General features: G+C 43.2%; 1 protein-coding gene and 1 long non-coding RNA gene across 14 annotated transcripts in view; one reads left to right on the top strand and one right to left on the bottom strand.

Annotated features, from left to right (window-relative positions):
- Positions 1-14,918, bottom strand: part of KLHL20 (kelch like family member 20) — a 142,360-nt gene that overhangs the window by 111,042 nt on the left and 16,400 nt on the right. For 4 of the 12 annotated variants that reach the window (XM_047840430.1, XM_047840426.1, XM_047840429.1 and 1 more), the window contains exons 1-2: positions 12,786-14,656; positions 10,102-10,261 (exon numbers count right to left, since the gene is read on the bottom strand). The exons of 2 other annotated variants lie outside the window; for them this stretch is intronic. The gene's annotated coding sequence lies outside the window, so the exon portion shown is untranslated. Of the gene's footprint in view, positions 1-10,101; positions 10,262-12,785; positions 14,657-14,918 lie in introns of those variants that run through there. 6 more of the 12 variants (XM_047840433.1, XM_047840436.1, XM_047840438.1 and 3 more) reach the window with 4 other exon arrangements.
- On the top strand, positions 6,485-8,306 carry LOC125155297 (uncharacterized). 2 transcript variants are annotated; one of them, XR_007148126.1, is made up of 4 exons: positions 6,485-6,675; positions 7,134-7,190; positions 8,106-8,166; positions 8,281-8,306. It is a non-coding gene; the product is annotated as an uncharacterized LOC125155297 (long non-coding RNA). The 2 variants fall into 2 exon arrangements; XR_007148127.1 differs by lacking the exons at positions 8,106-8,166; positions 8,281-8,306 and adding an exon at positions 7,624-7,785.

The following is a 14,918-nucleotide window of genomic DNA, read 5'->3' as shown; positions in this document are numbered from 1 at the left end:
TCCATTCATCCATCGATGGACATTTGGGCTTTTTCCTTACTTTAGCTATTGTTGATAGTACTGCTATAAACTTTGGGGTTCACGTGTCCCTTCGAAGTAGCATATCTGTATCCCTTGCATAAATACCTACTAGTGCACCTGCTGGGTTGTTGAACAGTCTTCTTTTTCATTTTTTGAGGAACCTACATACTGTTTTCCAGAGTGGTTTCACCAGCAGTGCAAGCCAGTGCACCAGCAGTGCAAGAGTTCCTCTTTCTCCATTTTCTCGCCAACATCTGTTGTTGCCTGCGTTGTTAATGTTAGCCATTCTCACAGGGGTGAGGGGGTGTTTCATTGTGGTTTTAATTTGTATTTTCCTGATGAGTGATTTTGAGCATTTTTTCATGTGTCGGTTGGCCATCTGGATGTCTTCCTTGGAGGAGTGTTTGCTCGTGTCTTTGCCCATTTCTTCACTGGATTACTTGTTTTTTGGTATGTTCTTGAGTTTGGTATGTTCTTTATAGATTTTGAATACTAATCCTTTATCTCATATGTCGTTTGCAAATATCTTCTCCCATTCTGTTGGTTGCCTTTTAGTTTTGCTGATTGTTTCCTTCTCTGTGCAGAAGCTTTTTATTTTGATGAGGTCCTAATACTTCAGTTTTGCTTTTGTTTTCCTTGCCTCTGGAGATGTGTTGGGTAAGAAGATGTGGACGCCAACATTAAGAGGTTTTTGCCTGCTTTCCCCTTGAGGATTTTGACGGCTGCCTATCTTACATTTAGGTCTTACATCCGTTTTGAGTGTCTTTTTGTGTGAGAAAGTGGTCCAGGCTCATTCTCCTGCATATCACTGTCCAGTTTTCCCAGCACACTTGCTGAGGAGACTGTCTTTATTCCATTGGATCTTCTTTCTTTTGGTCAAAGATTAGTTGGCCATACATCTGTGGGTCCAATTCTGTGTTCCTGTTCTGTTCCATTGATCTGAGTGTCTGTTCTTGTGCCAGGACCGTACTGTCTTGATGATTACAGCTTTGTAATACAGCTGGAAGTCCAGGATTGTGATACCTCCTACTTAGGTTTTCTTTTTCAAGATTGCTTTGGCTATTCGGGGTCTTTTCTGGTTCCATACAAATTGAAGGATTGTTTTTTGTAACTCTGTGGAGAATGCTGGTGTTATTTCGATAGGCATTCAGTTGAATATATAGATTGCTTTGGGTACTATTGACATTTTAACAATAGTTGTTCTTCCTATCCAGGTGCATGGAATGTTTTTCATTTTTGTGTGTTTGTCATCTTCAATTTCTTTCATAATCTTTCTATAGATTTCAGCGTATAGATTTTTCACCTCTTTGGTTAGATTTATTCCTAGATATTTTAAGGGTTTTGGTGCAATTGTAAACGGGATGGATTCTGTGATTTCCCTTTCTGTTGCTTCTTTGTTTGTGTATAAGAATGCAACTAATTTCTGGGCATTAATTTTATACCCTGCCACTTTGCTGAATTCATGGATCATTTAACAGTTTTTTGGTGGAACCCTTTTATCAAGAAAGGATGCTGTATTTTGTCAAATGCTTTCTCTGCATCTATTGAGTGCATCATGTGGTTCTTGTCCCTTCTTTTATTGATGTGATGAATAACATTGATTATTTTGTGGATATCGATCCAGCCTTGCATTCCAGGTTAAATCCCACTTGGTAGTGGTGAATAAAGTTTAAATGTATCATTGGATCTGGTTGGCTAATATCTTCTGGAAGATTTTTGCACCCATGTTCATCATGAAAATTGGTCTATACTTCTACTTTTTAGTGGGATCTTTGTTTAGTTTTGGAATCCAGGTAATGCCAACTCATAGGAAGAGTTTGGATGTTTCCTTCCATTTCTATTTTTGGGACAGCTTCAAGAGAATAGGTGTTAACTCGTCCTTAAATGTTTGGTAGAATTCCCCTGGAGAGCCATCTGGCCCTGGGCTCTTGTTTTTTTTGGGAGATTTTTGATTACTAATTCAATTCTTTACTGGTTATGGGTCTGTTCAAATTTTCTATTTCTTCCTCTTTCAGTTTTCATAGTTTGTGTATTTCTAGGAATTTGTCCATTTCTTCCAGATTGTCCATTTTATTTGGTATATAATTGCTGATAATATTCTCTTATTCTTGTTTGTATTTCTCCTGTGTTGGTTGTGCTCTCTCCTCTTTCATTATTGATTTTATTTATTTGGGTCCTTTCCTTATTCTTTTTGATCCAACTGGCTGGTGGTTTATCAATTTTATTAATTATTTCAAAGAACTAGCTTCTGGTTACATTGATCTCTTCTACTGTTTGTGTGTGTGTGTGGGGGGGGGTTGTTGTTTGTTTTTGTTTTTGTTTTCAGTTTTGAAAGCATTGATTTTTGCTGTAATCTTTATCATTTCTTGTCTTCTGTATTTGGATTTTATTTGATGATCTTTTTTCTATTACTTTAAGGTATAAGCTTATGTTGTGTATCTGAGACTTTTCTTCCCTCTTTAGGAAGGCCTGGATTGCTAAACTTCCTCTTATGACTACCTTTGTTGCATCCCAGAGGTTTTGGACTGTGGTGTTATCAGTTTTATTGGCTTCCATGTACTTTTTAATTTTCCCTTTAACTTCTTGGTTCACCCATTCATTCTTTTTTTTTTTAATTTTAGTTTTTATTATTTACAATTTACATCCAAATTAGTTACCGTATAGTGCAACAGTTATTTCATGAGTAGATTCCTTAGTGCCCCTTACCCATTTAGTCCATCCCCCCCACAACCCCTCCAGTAACCCCATGTTTGTTCTCCATATTTATGTGTGCTCTTCTTTTGTACACCTCCCTGTTTTTGTTTCCCTTCCATTATATGTTCATCTGTTTTGTGTCTCAAAGACCTCCTATGAGTGAAGTCATATGATATTTGTCTTTCTCTGACTACTAATTTCACTTAGCAGAATACCCTCTAGTTCCAACCATGTAGTTACAAATGGCAAGATTTCATTCTTTTTGATTGCTGAGTAATACTCCATCACACACGCGTGCACACACACACACACACACACACACACACACCATCTTCTTTATCCATTCATCCATCAATGGACATTTGGGCTTTTTCCATACTTTGGCTATTGTTGATCATGGTGCTATAATCATGGGGGTGCATGTGTCCCTTCAAAACAGCACACCTGTATCCCTTAGATAAATGCCTTGTATTGCAATTGCTGTGTCGTAGGATAGTTCTCTTTTTAGCTTTTTGAGGAGCCTCCGTACTGTTTTCCAGAGTGGCTGCAGCAGCTTGCATTCCACTATTCATTGTTCCATAGGATGTTCTTCAGTCTACAAGTATTTGTTATCTTTCCAAATTTTTTCTTGTGGTTGATTTAGAGTTTCATAGCATTGGGGTCTGAAACTGTACATGGTATGATCTCTATCTTTTTGTACTTGTTGAGTACAAGTAAACATAAAATTATTTATGTTTATTTATTTTAGAGAGAGAGAGACAGGGGCAGAGAGAGAGGGAGACACAGAATCCAAAGCAGGCCTCAGGCTCTGAGCTGTCAGCACAGAGTCCGACACAGGGCTCAAACTCACAAACCATGAGATGACGACCTGAGCTGAAGTCAGATGCTTAACTGAATGAGCCTCGCAGGCACCCACTTTAGTGACATTTTAAATGACACCGTTCAAAGTGCACTTGCTACCTTGCAAACTCAGAGAGAGAGAAAGAAATGTGAAGAATCAGGAAGTAGTTAAGAGTTGGCTGCTGAGTTTTACCGTAATTTGGCTTTGGAGGGTTTTTGTTCATTGGGTGAAGTGAGCACAGCATATTTGTCTGCCATTTACCACAGTAGACAGTGGGCCTCTGGGAGCCAAAACTCTTTCTGACCAATGAGCTGGAATTTTACTAGGACCGCCAAGAAGAGATTTGCTATTTCAAGGATTAGGAGTTATCTTTTATTTTCACAACTTGGTAATTATCACATCATTCAACTCTGCCCTCCAAGATATGTAGAAAATACCCAAATATAGTTGAGAGAGAAAGGGTGATAGCCAAAGTGTATAATCCTTTCCCTTTAAAAAATATGTTTAAATTATGCTTTATGATTTTTTTTAATTTTAGCGAGGGGGCATGCAAGTGGGGGAGAGGGAAAGAGAGAGAATCTTAAGCAGGATTCACACTCAGTGTGGAGCCCAACACAGGTCTGGATCACATGATCCTACAATCGTGACCTGACACAAAATCAAGAATCTGATGCTCAACTGACTGAGCCACCCAGGTGCGCAATAGTCTCTTTCTCTCTGAATGCTGAATAGTAAATTTTCAACGTGAATGGGGGATAAACAGGCATACATACATGCATACATACATACACCACTAAGAAAGCCATGAGTTGTTAGACATGAACTATTTTCCATCATCTTTGTCTTCTAGTTATATTCATGCCTCTAGTGTTTGTTGATTGCAATGCACGATCTTGCTGTGTGAGGTACAAATTGTTGTGTGATCAGTTTTCCATGAAAGTTTCCTCATATCTGTCTTAACCACAAGGTGCCAATGTTGAATTCGAGGATGTAGAGCTAAGAGCCTTGACGTCCAATAACTGTCAACTAGAAGTTATATTTTCTGTAGGGTAGAAATCCCCATATGATGGCAATGACTTTGCATTGGTAAGGGAAAGAATACTTTCATGACTTCATGGTTCTTGCGCTTTTTGTGTCTCACCAAAATCAAGACTCAGGTCATGTGCATGTTTATCAAGCAAACACCTTTTTTTTTTTCCAGAAAATAAAAACGCCCTGGAAGACAAGTGTAATGCATTGAGGTCTGTGAAAGCCACAAAGGAAGCAAAAGTCAAACAGCTGAAAGAGAAAGCACATAACCTGGAAGAATTCTATGAACAAAGAAAAGTGCCTACAAAAAAAGTAAGATGGGGGCGCTTGGGTGGCTCAGTCGGTTGAACGTCCAAATTTGGCTCAGGTCATGATCTCACGGTCCATAAGTTCAAGCCCCATGTCGGGCTCTGTGTTGACAGTTCAGAGCCTGGAGCTTGCTTTGGATTCTATATCTTCCTCTGGCCCTACCCAACTCGCACTCTGTCTCTATCAAAAAATGAATAAACGTTAAAAAAATTTAGAAAAGTAAGATGTTCATGTGAGAACTGTCACAAGGACCGTATTGTATGGGAGAACATGGCAGCCAGTAGAGATAATTGTATTTCTTTTGGAACTGGGTCCAGAGTATTTTTGCCCAATGCATTCAGTAGAATTGGACCTTCCCTTCCTACCTTGCTTTCTGTGACGTAACCTGCATTTTCCTTTCTCCTAAGTGCTTGCCACACATTGTGTCATGTTTTGGGGGCGGCAGAGGGAAGGTACCATCATTAATAACGTTAATACCTGGATCCACTCTGGATCCATCTACACTGTCCTATAGGTTTCAATCGCATCACACTGTTTTGTCACCCAGCAATTAGGTCATTTTTGTTCAGGACCAGACATGGGTCAAAAATGTGTGGGGAAAAAAATGAATTCTCTTGCTGCAGAAACAATGGAAGTTGCTTTCTGGAAAGTGGGTAGGAGTACCAGCAGTACTGGATCCCTGCATCCATTATGCCAGTGAGATTGCTCACTGCAGGCCCAATCCCTAAGAAAGTCAAGTTGTTTCCTGTCCCCTGATTTTTCAAGTGTAACTTTTCTGAGTCTTGGCCAAAGTCCGCAGCTTCACTAGGGATCATCTTTGCTGGCCTCCCCTGAACTACACTTGTTTACTTCTAAGTCTGTGCCCATAAAGTTGTTCAGCTTCTTTGCCATTCAAATGTATGCACCCCACATCAACGATGAGTCCTAGGGAGTTTGGGTCCAACTGCCAGGCTGGCTTTGTCCTGGGCTTCCTTCTTCTCCATCTTGGTCTTGTGTGTCTTTGTGGGGTTGTCAGATACTTGGTGCATTCAGTCACATGTTTCCTCCTTTGTACAGTATTTCCTTTTGTTCTCAGGAGGAGATGGGGGACTTTAGAGTCCCTCACTCGTGTTGGAAAGTGAAGTCTTCTCTTCCCTGGAGACTCACCTTTATGTTCGTCCTTCCCACAGCTGGGGTTGGGGCTTGCTCTCACTGGCATCCTGTTTTTGTTAACTCGTAAGCTCTTTCTGTGAGTGGGTACAGCCCCCTGACCACCTCTCTATCTTCAACCTCTTACAATAGAGCCACTACATTACAACCACTCCAGCAAGCATTTGCCCAAGGACTGCCTGAGAGACCAGAAGGAAATGCATGTGCCTTTCTCTGTCTAGTGCTTTTGTGTCATTTGCTAAGAGATTTTCAATTTTGCGTATGATTCTTGAGTACATCAAGTGTCAAGTTGAAACCATCTCAGTCAACACCACAAAGAAAATAGTCTGAGGGCAACACAGCAACCCAGCCTTGCCAAGCATTGCCTTCTGCTGCCTTCACTATCAATGGAATGAGTCTTGTTAAAGTAGATTTGGCTCCATGAAGTTGAGAGTTTTCCACCTGAAATCTCTTTCCTGGAAGTAAACCCAGACTGTGGGACAGTTCATATCAGGTTGTACGTCAGGAGATGATGTTGTTCTAAGAATGGCCTTTTGAAGATGGAGGCAGGGGTTGCAAGTCCTGAACGCTAGCGATGTCTGGGAGTGGGCTGCAATGTTAGTGAGACCATATTCTGGAAGGTCGTCTTTCAGGTGATTGCCTGTGTCATGGTACAACTTTTGGACTGAGAATCAGGGCTCCCCATGGAGGTGTAAGAGTAGTGATGATCCCTTGATTCATCCTAATGGGTACAGTTGGTAAGATACGGTTTTTCACTCACTGATGAAATGAGTCTTCGCCATATCAAACAAAAGACCAACTCTGGGAAGGCAGAAAGTGCAATGTTATTTGATGACTTTATGATAAAGGAGAGGAAACGAGAACTAGAAAGACAGTTCCAATAGTAGAGACGTGGCAGCAGACAGAAGTTGAATTTTCTTGAACTTAAATGGAGTGTTCACTTAATTTCTCTGATTCGGTTGTCAGTCTGTGCATTTATGGGAGAAGTGGGGGAAGGGATATTTGCATAGGCCTTCAAGAGTGCTGGGAGGTAAAAAGGGAGAACCTCTGGACCTTGTTCCTGACTGTGTATGTATCTTTCCCATCTTAGGAAGCTTTAAATGACACTGTGAACTGGCGGCAAAGAAGAATCAGCTAGCAGCTGCAGGTAAAATTTGAAAATAGCTACAGAAGGGGCGCCTGGGTGGCTCAGTCGTTTAAGCGTCCAACTTCAGCTCAGGTCATAATTTCACAGTCCGGGAGTTTGCATATGTTGACTTTAAACTTTTCAAAAAGATTAAAAACCAAAAAATAACAGCCGTTTCATGAGCTCCTGGTAATTACTAGCTGAACTCACTTGTACTTGTTTATTTCTTCTGTAGCTATTTTCTTTTTTTTCCCTAATGTTTATTTATTTTTGAGACAGAGAGAGCACATGCATGAGTGGGGGAGGGACAGAGAGAGATGTAACAGAATCTGAAACAGGCTCCAGGCTCTGACCTGTCAGCACAGAGCCTGACACGGGGCTCGTAGAGTATTAACAGATAAAAAAAGGTAAGTTTTAGAAAGAATAAAATAATTAAGTTTCTAAACATTTGCAGATCTCAAGTAGTGACCAGACTGTGTGGAAACTTTCTCCATGCTAACATTCCTCGGGGGTGGTGTCAAGTGTCATCATCTGTAGGAAAGCAGTGTGTCGTACAATGAATCATACCCATCAACGTGGTAGTGCCATTTCATGGCCCTCGTCTTTGCAAGCCTGGGAAACATGGTGAGGATATAAGTTATAGAAGAATAGATCTTTATGATAAAAGACACTTGTCACATGATGAGTTAGAGAAAGATTGAAAATGGGAAGGAATTCTATGAACTCTGAACCCTACAGGCATGGGATAATGAGCAAGGAAAGGATGTAACAATAGCTTTGATCCTACTGTACATTGATAATCATGGGCAAAGTGTTTCATGTGTAAGAATAAATTGTATCAGGGGACAGATATGAGGTTGTTGGGAACGTGGGCAGCTTATTTAAAATCATACCCAATATTGGGCCTTATCTGACAAGAGCAATTGTAACTCACAGGCAACAAATTGAACAAACACGGGAAGAGCTGCAGCAGGCAGAACTCACCTTTAGATACCAGGTAACCTGAGTTCTGCCTGACATACTGAACCCTTAGCACCTCACGCGGGTGAGTGTAGTGGCCCTTGGAATCCCTAACCACGGGCTTTTCATTGTTGGCTTTTTCCGCTTGCAGTTCATGAGAAGAATGCTCAGGACAACTAGGTAAGTGTTTTCTTGTTTCCTCCTCTTTCTTTGGTGCACAGTGTGGCACCACCTTCCGACTGAAGGTGGATGTGTTTTTTCTCCCCCAGATCAAGACTCAGATCTGGGACAGGGAGATGGTGGAGCAGGGCAGGGAGGTCGCTTACTTGAAATACAGGTGTGGTCATTTGACTTGCGTTTTTATGGGTGTTTCCAGGGATGACGCCTGCACTGTTAGTTGTCTAGTAGACGACGTGGTGTTGCAACTCTTATAGAAGTCCATTATTTTTCTGTATCCAAGACTGGACGGGATGGAAGCAAAGAGGCTGCCTGAGGGATACACGAGGCAGAAACCAATCACTGCAAGAACCCTCCAAGGAGAGGTAAGGAGCACGTTGTGATGTGCCGCAGTCCAATTTCTGCTGTGCAGCCTGTTCCTGTGTGTGATCATCGTGTGGTCTGGAAAGAATCACACGCACTAAGGACGGCAGGTGGTCTGAAGGGGTGACAGAAGGGTGTTGTCCTCTGGTGCCACAGACAGTGAGGCACTTGTCCCTGTGACTGGTGGAGCTCATGCCCCTCCTCTGACAGTGACCCTCCCACCTCCTCTAGCATCCCCCTGTCTGAAGAGCCTGGAAACTTTCTTCCCACCCGGATATAATGTGAAGACTTTTTGAGGAGAAGGTCATTTATTCACTAGTTTGAAAAGTCTTTCTTTTGGTTTGTTTTGGGAACTGTAGCCCTACATCCGTCCACTCAAGTTCCATAAAGCTTAGCTTAGTCCTCTGATGGTATCAGTGCAACTCTGCAGCTTCACTGCTAACTTCTCGCAGTTTTCCTTTTCTCAATAGCGTCAAATTAGTCTTTCCTTATATAATAACTGCTGTGGAAGGCAGCTTGTAGATAAGCTGGGAGATTGAACAAATTGCCTGAAGAAATGCACCCTTGTTGAGGACTCATTGAGGATATACACCAAACCAGTGTTCTCAATGTTATTCTTTTTTGTTAAGTTTATTTATTTTGAGAGACACATAGACAGAATGCCAAGCAGGCGTCACACTGTCAGTGAGGAACCCAACGCTGGGCTTGAATTCACAAGCTGTGAGATCGTGACCTGAGCCAAAATTAAGAGTCGGATGCTGAATCCAAGCATCCTCAGACTAATTCCTGATCTGTAATGAAATCGTGATTTCCCATGATGTATAGTGAGAAAACTGTTTTACTGGTGAATTCTAAATTGCTAGTTGCGCCTGACCTGTCCACAGTTATGTGATTAATTATGAAACAACATGAACTAGGGCACCGTGAGGTCTTCATCAAGGTGAGGGGACGGTTCTCCCCCTTATCCTTGGGGGGGTCACCTGAGGCATTTGGGATACCCTCTGCCTCTGGTCAGGAACCTGACTGTAGGGAAAAGTTTAAGATATTTGCGGAATGAGTTAAGGGATTGTTTTCATTCCGCACAGTTCTCTAAAAGCAGAATAAACCTCTGTCCCTTCCAGGGTCTTTAGTAGATGGAGAAACTGCTGAAACCTCTGTGGGTTACAGCGGCTCTGACTGTACCAAGAATGCAGACAAGGGCAAGGTAAATGCCGGGGCCATTCTCAGTTGTAACTCTTTTGGGAAACCCTCATCTTTATGTACAGTATGCTCTCCCGGCCTTGTCTCGTTTTGCATGTTGTGTGCTATGTCTGTTTGTTCTTTCTTTTCCAAATGCACACTCATAACCCAGGAGCCCACAGGCTCCTCAATTTTTAGTGTGTCAGCTTTCTGTGGTAAGTTTAGAAGCCAAAAGCGCTTAGAGACTGAGTACCTTAAGGTTTTTCCGTGAGTTTCAGGAAATAATGAGAGGAGGATGACTGCACACTCCAAACAGATGTCTCCCGGCCTGGGTGATCCCTTCCAGACCTCACCTCTGTGGGAACAGTGTGGCTGCTGTGTCTTCCTTTCTTGATTCTGGCTAGGAGATGAACCTGTTAGAAACGACATCATGACTCCAACTTTCTATTATGTGCCCTGTGCCATTTAGAGTGGTCATAGAGAAAGCCAATATCATCACTCATCACCTTTCCGTCTTTGTCGGTAAATGACTTGTCTGGAATCCTCCAGCCATGCCTTAGGTAAATACAATTTGCACACTGTGTCCTTCAATTGTGTTTCTATGAGCAGTTTCTGGTTGTGTCCCCAGTCACTGTTAGAGCTGATATAGTCTCATGATACATACCAGTTTTATACCAAAACACTTGCATGAAATCTGTTATGTCAATTTCTCCCTCTTTTTTTTCCATTGCACATAATGACTCTGTGTCCTGTAGTATGCTTAAAGTCAGAATTCCCTATGAATTAAGATGAACACATCTGAGCTTTGTAGACATTCACCACAAGTAACTCGTTCTTCACAGAAGACTCTCCTTCCCCTGCAAGATTCCAGGCATCCTCCACTCCCCAGAGGCCTCCGAGGCCTTTGACAACACTTCCAGAGGGAAGACTCCTTTCTCAGGGAGAAGAGCAGAGGAGGCACAGTGAGGGTCCGGCTGCAGAACTTTTTGCCAGGAGTGGCTGTGATTCCACGAGCAGAATATGAGCCATGTATTCCCACTCATTTTTTTGTGTTCTTAATATAGCAAAAGCAGAGCATCTGGAGTCGCTGTAGAGGAGGGATGCAGGGTGAACCTGGACATGGATGGCTGCCTGTCTGGAGAATGCTACTTCATTAGTCTGTAATTACTTCTGTTAACCCTCTAGGACAGGACCCTTGCCATTTTCTTCCACAGACGTGGGCAGTGATGTGTGGTGGCAGTAGGTTAACCTCTTGCATCTACTACCCCAAGCTGTAGGTGCTATCCAGTGGCAGGGACAGAGTTTTCAGGTACTGATGCTATTCTCTTGGATCCTGGTGGCAGAGAAGGTGGCAGGTGCTGACACATTCTTCTCTGGGTTACAGCTGCTTTTGGTATTGGTTCTTTTGTCTGGAATATGGATGTAGCTTCACTTCTGTTCTGCAGGGCAGTCTGGATCCTGGGGACCTCCTCCGTTACCTGGACGATTCTTCATGCCCTACCCTGGAGACGCCCCGCCCCCATGGACTATTAGGCACATACACCTCCTGAACCTTGGCAGCCCTGGGGCCACCCGGAACCCCTCCACCTGCAACACTTGGTAAGACGATCTGAGCACTAGGAGTTGACTTGTAAAACACACTCACCTTATTTTGTTACTGTTAGGTCTTGGGCCAAGGTGCAGAGGCGGTACCACAGACCATTGTGATGCAAGGGGAATGTGTCTGCTGCCATTACCAAATTCCTCAAGTTTATCAGGATCTCATCTTCATCTTTTCCCCCACCATGGGTTGGTACAGGCGTCTCTTGTAGAGAAGGAATGGGGCCGTATGCAGCAAATCAGACATAGCGCTTCAGCAGAAATGCCCTGTACACAGTCCACGTGCTGGGATCTGTGAGGCATGAGGCACAATGTAACGTACGTCCATCTAGTTGTGCCCCCAGCCATCCATAGTTGTTCGATGAGTGATGAATACATCTGAGTCAGGAGTCTTCATCAAGTTATAAGGGATGGTTCTTCAAGTTCTTTTTGGGTATCACGGGAGGCATGTGGGACACTCTGTGCATGTAATTTGGGATCTCAGTGGGACAAAGAGTTTAAGTTGTCGGAAGTATGAGGGGAGGGTTTTTTGTTTTGTTTTTGACCTCCAAACAGTCTACTCAAATCAGAATAAACCTCCATCCCTTCTGGGGCTTTTTGCAGATCCAGAAGTAGGTATCACAACCAAGAGTGACATCGACACTGGCTCTGCCAAAACTGCCAAGAAGCGCAAAGTAAATGCTGTGGCCATTTTCAGTTCTAAGTATTTACGGACCGCCACATCTTTCTGTACAGGACACTCTCCTGCCATTGTCTCTGGTTTGTGTGTCGTATGGTCTGTCTGCTGTTTTTGTTTTTTTGTTTTGTTTTTTTTTTTTTTTTCCCAAATGCAAAACCTTTACTGCCGAGTCTACGGGCTTCCCTGCTTCCCAGCTGGCATCTGTTTGTGGTAACTTGAGCAGCTAAGAGTGCCTAAAGGTGGGGACCATAGGGCTTTTCTAATGTGTTCCTGGAATAAATCAAGGAGGATGACACCACACTCCACTTGGAAGTCTCCTACCTTGCCTCATTCTTTGTGGATCTCCTCATTGTGGAATCTTTGCTCTTGCTGTGTCTTCCTCTCCTGTTTCCTTCTATTGAGGATTTTAACGTGCTCAGAAAAATCTGTGGGTATCGTTACAATTTGAAAATGCGAACTGCCTTCACTCCAACTTACATTTTTGTATGTGTCCTTTAGAATGTAAATTTCATACCCATCAGCATTTTGGTAAACATGCTGTCCAGAATCCCTTCAGGTGTGCCCTGGGCACAAACACTCTGAACTATAAGAGGTGGCATATTTGCCATAGAAAACATGCACTGGAACTTAAGTTGTGAAGAGAAAAAATCCAAAATTACCTGTGTGGCAAGTCCCCACGGTGTCCTTCACTTGTGTTCACATGAGCACGTTCTCTCGTGTCCTGTGTCACAGGTACAGCTAAAACATGGAAACTTACAGCAGACATCAAAGTGCATTTGTGTTAATTTTGTCTTTTAGAATTTCAGCTCATTTTTCCAGAGGACACAATTACCCTGCAAAGTGTACTGCACTTAAGCTGAGAAGTACCTCCGAAGTAAAATAAATTAGCTCAACCCAACTAACATGTATAGGTTACCCGTTTCTCTAAGAGCATGCTTTCCCAGGTCCTCTGCAGGCCCTCAGGATCCCCATCTCCCCATGTGTCTCTGTGTCCATGGATAGCACTTCCAGAGAGGACGAGAACCCATTGTCGGGACAGAAGTAGTTTGGGCACAGGCAGGGGCTTAGAGGCAGAGCTCTGAGCCACGAGGGTATGATTCCATGTGTGGACACTGGGATTGTCATTCCTTCTCATTCTGTAGTTCTCCACAGACACAATAAACAGCCTCTGTGGTGGAGGGGATGAAGGGTGGAGTGTGATCCTGGACATAGTTGCTTTCCTATCTGGAATATGCTACTGTGTTAATTTAGTATTCAGCCTATAAATCTTCTAGGAAAAGGGCCCTTGCTGTTTCTACGTTTCCAGACACGTGGGGACACTAGTTTATCCCAATCACATCCATTCTTCACCTCAAAGCTGTAAGTGGAACCCAAAGTATGGGTAGAGATTTTGGCGCTGATGCTGCCCTCTTGGAACCTGGTGGTGGGGAAGCTAGTAGGATATGAGCACTGCTGCTTTGGGTTTCTGCTTTTTGCTGGTGTTGGTGCTCTGTTCTGTCCTATGAACATACCTCTCATTTCTTTTCCGCAGGCTATTTTGTATGCAAGAGTCCTGGTCCTTTCCCAGGATTGCCTTGCAGGCTGTACCCCGCGGACCACCCTTCACCACCAATCATGGGCTATAGGCCACATCCCCCTCCTCCACCTACTCTATTTGTTAAGATGACCTGAACTGGCTGAGTGGCTGGTAAAGTATATTCATCTTCTTCATGATTGACTTTGTGGCAATGATGTAGAGATAGTTGTGAGTCTTGGCAATCCAACTACAAACTGCCTGAGGACACTGTAGCATATCTCAAGTTTCTCAGGACATACATACAATGGGCAGTGGCATGTCCCTGTAATACAGTGAGCTATACGTTTCTCTTGTCAAATGAAAGAGGCGTTTTTACACAAAAGTAGACGTATCAGCAGTACTGGTGGGTATGTTGGAGACACAATGTGTTGGGTTCTGTAATGAATGAAGTGCACCCCTAACTTTTAGAGCATCAGGTGTCCTGTGTGACAGAGGGACATTCATTACTTGTGATCACCAACATGGAAACACCAGTGAGGATCCAGGGCAAAACCGGGGGAGCCTTGAATCATACAGGAATAGAAGGGAAGTTGAGCACAGTAAGCAGAGTTTGAGGAGGTGCAGAGGGGAGGGTGTTGGGGTCAGGGAGATGCAGTTGGAGGTCTTTCCGGCCACAGCCTGAGCAGGGAGTGTGAGGTCCATACAGAACTGCTATGTGGGATTGCTCTCAGTGCAAAGTGCACGCAGGTAATCACCTAAAAAGATTCTCGTCTCCCTGGATTTTCCTGAAGGTTCTGGATATTTGGGGGGGGGGGGGAAGAGCCCTGGATATATGGGGTATTTAACTTGGTCTTATGAAAATGCTGTATGCCCAAGTTCACATCCCTGAAGAGACGAAAAGTGGAGACAGGGTCTAGATCAGCTGAGTCATCCTACAATTCAGGGCTGGCCAGATGACACCACTGCTGGACCCCTGTCATCATCCTGACTACAGCTTTGCATCTCCTCAAACTTCTCTCACAATATTATGACAGCTGTGTTATCTGTGAAAACAGGGGTAATATTTGTTTCTAAGAACAAGAGAAAAAGAAGACATTCAGTGCATAAAGCATCTGCAAAATCTCTGGGAAGGATCCCCTCACGCTTCTCACAGTTTCCATTAAGATCTCTCCACACAATGATCCTCCAAAAAAGATGGTCACGGGAGTTCATTAAACTAAGACTGTTAACAACTCAGCCCAGGGAGTGGGAATCACTATTTTAAAAAATAAGACAA

The sequence above is a fragment of the Prionailurus viverrinus genome, chromosome F1, assembly GCF_022837055.1.
Source record: "Prionailurus viverrinus isolate Anna chromosome F1, UM_Priviv_1.0, whole genome shotgun sequence".
NCBI lineage: Eukaryota > Metazoa > Chordata > Mammalia > Carnivora > Felidae > Prionailurus > Prionailurus viverrinus.
Note: the sequence above shows the minus strand (reverse complement) of the source record. Positions and strands in the feature narration are given on the sequence as shown.